Source organism: Gekko japonicus, unplaced genomic scaffold (assembly GCF_001447785.1).
Source record: "Gekko japonicus isolate JY-2015 unplaced genomic scaffold, Gekko_japonicus_V1.1 scaffold6379, whole genome shotgun sequence".
NCBI lineage: Eukaryota > Metazoa > Chordata > Lepidosauria > Squamata > Gekkonidae > Gekko > Gekko japonicus.
This window is the reverse complement of record NW_015169361.1, coordinates 21,013-26,377: the sequence shown is the minus strand read 5'-3', so window position 1 is coordinate 26,377 and position 5,365 is coordinate 21,013. Positions and strand designations below refer to the sequence as shown.

The 5,365-nt window shown below is 51.5% G+C and overlaps 1 pseudogene; it reads left to right on the top strand.

The window, feature by feature from the left end:
* Nucleotides 1–455: 455 nt before the first annotated feature.
* The window catches only part of LOC107115046, an 8,647-nt pseudogene continuing 3,737 nt past the window's right edge, over nucleotides 456–5,365 (top strand).

Sequence of the window (5,365 nt, the reverse complement as noted above, 5' to 3'; positions counted from 1 at the left end):
GTCCTTGAAAAAGAGCAGTTTGTGTCAGAGTTCTCTCAACCCCGCCCACCTCACAGGGTGTCTGTTGTGGGGAGGGGAAGGGAAAGGAGTTTGTAAGCCGCTCTGAGACTCCAAGTGAAGGGCAGGGTATAAATCCAATCTCTTCTTTTTCTTCTCCCCAAGGGTTCAAGCAAGAGAGTCCTCCATCCTAGAGAGGCATGGGGGGGGGGTAAGGGGGGAAAGGGGAACCCTCTGATACAGCAGAGCTCTTCTTATGTTCTTATCCCCAGCATCTCAAATTGTATTCTGATGCAGACCTGGAAAGAGAGTCACTCTGGGGACTGGAACAGATATTTTATGTTTGCCAAAAAAAGGGTTTCCCACCCTTTGTCTTTCTCATCCTCACAGGCAGCAGCGGAAAGAAGTCCTCGATGCCTTCTTCGCGATCTCCACGTGGTGGAGGGAAAAGATCCACCATGAGGCCTGCTCAAGTAAGGGGGGAGGGGGGAGATCACTTTGGAGATGGGAACAGTGTCTCCTGTGTCACGAGACTCACCAACTCAGGCTCTTTGCCCTTGGTTCTCCTCAAAGCCTGCCTTGGGTTATGTGTGCAGAGGGGCCCCAACCGAGACAATAAACCAATAGTTAGGCCTGGAGCTGTCTTGATCTCCAGAATACAGAGATGGGGGCAGGTTTTCTGGCATCACGTCCCTGCTGAGCTCCCTCCCCAGATTCTGCCCTCTACAAGCAAGATCCCCCAAACCAGAATGAGCAGCCCTCGTGGAAGGCTAGATGTGGAGGTTTGCTGGAAGTTCCTCAACCACCTGGGTAGCACGTCACGCGAGGGGGGAGTTAAAAAGGAGAGCAAGCCCTGGCCGTCCTCTCAGCCCAATGTCAGTGTGCTTTTGCATGCTCCAGTCCTTCTCTCTCCGGAAGCGCCTTCCTCCTAGGGGTCAAGCAGAGGGGTCGAAGGAGGAGGAAGCCAGAGCAGGCGGCAGGCTCGAAGCCCCCCGTGAGTGACAGCCGCCCCTCTGTCCCCAGAGAATACCCCAAGGAGAGCTGGGAAGGGGACGCCTCAGGGCCCCGATCCCCTCCTGGCTGCTGCTGTTCAGGAATCGTTTTAATACCCATGTCTGGATTTATTTCTTATGAACCAGTTTCCCAGTGATGGGAAAGGATTACTTTCTTCTTCCTCTTTCTCCTCCAGGGTCCGGTGTCCTTTGAGGAGGTGGCTGTGAGTTTCACCCAGGGGGAGTGGGCCCTGCTGCGCCCAGCCCAGAGAACCCTGTACAAGGAAGTCATGCTGGAGAATTTTGGGAACGTTGCCTCTCTGGGTGAGGGGCCTTTCCTCCTCGATGCTTTTGAGTGTGGCGATGGCTCTTCTCTGGTCATAGTTCGGGAGTCACTGTTGAGGAGGGATATGTTCAAGCCTTTGGCTAAGTCACGCCATCCTGTCTACACATCTGGCAAGGGTTCAGGGTTCTCCGTGCACAGTTGTGAGGCTGTGTCTGGCAGTCCTTGGACCCCATGAGAGGGCACCAGAAGGGAAGCCAAGAGATGCTGGGTTGGAGAGAGTGGGTGGATCCAGGTTGGTGTTTTCCTCCAAGCTGGCCTTACCTCACCTGTACTGCGATGTGACTGTGGAGGGCATATGGCCGGCTTCTCAGTTTCTCAGCTCTCAAGCATGGTGCCTGAGACGCCTAGACTGCTTGTTGTGGGAGACCTCCAACATCTACGATGAGGGTTTGGACTCCGTGATTGCTGTGGGCTTTTATTAACTCATGATGGGCCGAACATATGGAAGAAGCCACACATTGCACTTAATCCTTTCAGGGAAGATCAGGCTTTGAGGCTGGAGGTTCTGCCCATACCACGATCTGACAACTATCTACTCAAGACAGAGGGATGCAGCTCCAGCGCTTACAGGGAAAGGGGGAGACCTGGTAAAACGGTCTGCCCATGGAGTCTCATGATTCCTACTGCATTCCCTAGTCCTCTGGAGCATTTTAGGTTTCCAAGTGGATACTTTGGTGGGAGCTTGGAACGTTAAGCTTCTGGAAGTTTGGGCAGAACCCGGCCCTGCTGTTTTCCATGGAACAGAGGGACCAGAAAAGGGCCAACAGATGTAACCCAGATGATGCTTAGAGGGACAGCAGTGGAATTAACTCATGGAATTCACTGCAGTGGCAAGTGGTGGTGGGTACAATTGTAGAGAGCTTCAAGAAGGGATTGGATAAATATATGGAGCAGAGGGGCCAGTGTTCCCTCTGAGTTAGTGTGAGCTAGCTCACAGTTTTTTAGCCTCCAGCTCACACATTTTTGTCTTAGCTCAGAGAGGATGGCTTCAGAGCAAACTAATTTATGCAGTAGCCAGATTGCTCGCTCACAGCTTTAATGCAAGTAGCTCACAAAGTCAAATGTTTGCTCACAAGACTCAGCAGCTTAGAGGGAGCATTGGTTCTGACCCCACTGGTGGACCTCCTGATGGCACCTGGCTTTTGTCGAGTGTGTCAGTGTGCTAGAGGGGCCATTGGCCTGATCCAGCACGGCTTCTCTTCTCTTCTTAGCAGCTGGGTGATTTGGAAAGGGCCAGCAGACTTTCATCCCAACTGTTTAAGACGTCTCGGTGTCTGCTGACGCCTCAATCCGACCCTCTCTTATTATCAGAAAGAAGAAATCAGTTCTGATGATTTTGTAAGAAGATGTTGACGATAGACCGACTGATTCTTTTTATCTAGGACTGAAAGCTCACTGGATTATCATTGTCCCCTCGACCTCTCCAGTACTCCACCACACACCGATTACTTGCTTGTTGTGCCTGCGGGGACATAGTCAAGTTAGCTTGGAAGAGCCGAACTGATGCTCACCGAGTAGAATTGTAATTTTCTGCTCTTCTTTTGTGATGAAAAGGACCAGTGGTTGCCAAACCGGACCTGATCTCCTGGCTGGAAGGAAAAGAAGAGCTGTTCTTCCTGTTCTTGCCTGAAGAGGAGGGATTGTCAGGTCTGTGGTGGGGCAGTGTGTTCCTTCTGCTTCCTTCCTAGGGCTGGTGGGTTTCTGTAACCTTTCTTAGTTGGTTCTCCTCCAAAGAGTTGGGGTGAGTGCTGAAAAGGTGCCTGTAGAGGTTGAAGAGCAAACAACTAAGTAATCTGTAGCCTCCATCACTACCTGAGGAGAAACTCGGTGGCTTGCAGCTTCATTCTTGAGAAGCCCCTCTGAACTACTGATCCTTTAGTACACTTTAAGCTATCATTGGACCAGATTACCAGCAAAGGCTTTTGAAAGTGTGTCTGGACACCAAGCTTTTGAATTCTTGCACTCTCAACCGCAGTTAATGTAGTTCATTCCCTAATATTCCCACACCATTTTTCAGAGTGTGCTGACGTGTCTCTTTCTTTCAGCCAGGGGCATGCAGAGAATTCAGGGAGAAGCAAAAAAATATAAATGTCTGAAGTGTAGGAAAAGCTTCAGTGGCACCAGAAGCCTTACTGCCCATCAAGTAATTTACAGAGGGGAGAAACCATATATATGCCAGGAATGTGGAAAAAGCCTTACACGGAAGGATTCTCTAACCTCTCAAAGAATTCATAAAGGGGAGAACCCATATCAATGCCTGGAGTGTGGGAAAGGCTTTAGTCACCAGAAAGGCCTTACATACTATGACAGAATTCACACAGGGGAGAAACCATATAAATTCATGGAGTGTGGAAAAAGCAGAAGTACATTCTAGCTTTCCATCAAAGAGTTCAGACAGGAGAGAACAGGCAAGCACCAGGGGAGAACAGGGACCTCTGTGGGGTGCAGTGCCATAGAGTCCACCCGAAATGAAGCAGAAGTTACATTTGCATCATTGCAGTGCTGCAAAGTGTTGGACCCGTGTTTGTCTGGCTGAATCCCCGTTCCTGGCTTTGAGACTGGATGTGGGGGAGTTCCCTTTAAAAACCAAAGGGTCCCTGAAGATCCATCTCAGGTGCCAAAAATGTCTTGTTCTACTTTCCTTTTAAACATCCCTGCAGGAAAGGTGCCCAAGAAGTATCTTTGAACCAACTGGCATAAAACCCAGTTTCCTGTCTTGGGGGGCGAGGAGTGGGGTGGGGAGCAGGCAAATAGCCTGAGCCTTCAAGGGGGGGGCACTTCATTCATGTGATCTGAAGTCACGGGACGGTCTCGGCCATTCCTCACACTCACTCGGGTTTGGTGTAGTGGTTAAGTGTGCGGACTCTAATCTGGGAGAACCGGGTTTGATTCCCCACTCCTCCACTTGCACCTGCTGATGTGACCTTGGGTCAGTCACAAGCTCTGGCACAGCTGTTCTTGAAAAAGAGCAGTTTGTGTCAGAGTTCTCTCAGCCCCACCCACCTCACAGGGTGTCTGTTGTGGGGAGGGGAAGGGAAAGGAGTTTGTAAGTTGCTCTGAGACTCCAAATGAAGGGCAGGGTATAAATCCAATCTCTTCTTCTTCTTCTCCCCGAGGGTTCAAGGGAGAGAGTCCTCCGTCCTAGAGAGGCATGGGGGGGGGGTAAGGGGGGAAAGGGGAACCCTCTGATACAGCAGAGCTCTTCTTATGTTCTTATCCCCAGCATCTCAAATTGTATTCTGATGCAGACCTGGAAAGAGAGTCACTCTGGGGACTGGAACAGATATTTTATGTTTGCCAAAAAAAGGGTTTCCCACCCTTTGTCTTTCTCATCCTCACAGGCAGCAGCGGAAAGAAGTCCTCGATGCCTTCTTCGCGATCTCCACGTGGTGGAGGGAAAAGATCCACCATGAGGCCTGCTCAAGTAAGGGGGGAGGGGAGAGATCACTTTGGAGATGGGAACAGTGTCTCCTGTGTCACGAGACTCACCAACTCAGGCTCTTTGCCCTTGGTTCTCCTCAAAGCCTGCCTTGGGTTATGTGTGCAGAGGGGCCCCAACAGAGACAATGAACCAATAGTTAGGCCTGGAGCTGTCTTGATCTCCAGAATACAGAGATGGGGGCAGGTTTTCTGGCATCACGTCCCTGCTGAGCTCCCTCCCCAGATTCTGCCCTCTACAAGCAAGATCCCCCAAGCCAGAATGAGCAGCCCTCGTGGAAGGCTAGATGTGAAGGTTTGCTGGAAGTTCCTCAACCACCTGGGTAGCACGTCACGCGAGGGGGGAGTTAAAAAGGAGAGCAAGCCCTGGCCGTCCTCTCAGCCCAATGTCAGTGTGCTTTTGCATGCTCCGGTCCTTCTCTCTCCGGAAGCGCCTTCCTCCTAGAGGTCGGGCAGAGGAGTTGAAGGAGGAGGAAGCCAGAGCAGGCGGCAGGCTGCAAGCCCCCCGTGAGTGTTGACTGCCCCTCTGTTCCCAGGATGGCCCTCAAGGAGAACTGGGAGGGGGACGCCTCAGGGCCCCGATCCCCTCCTG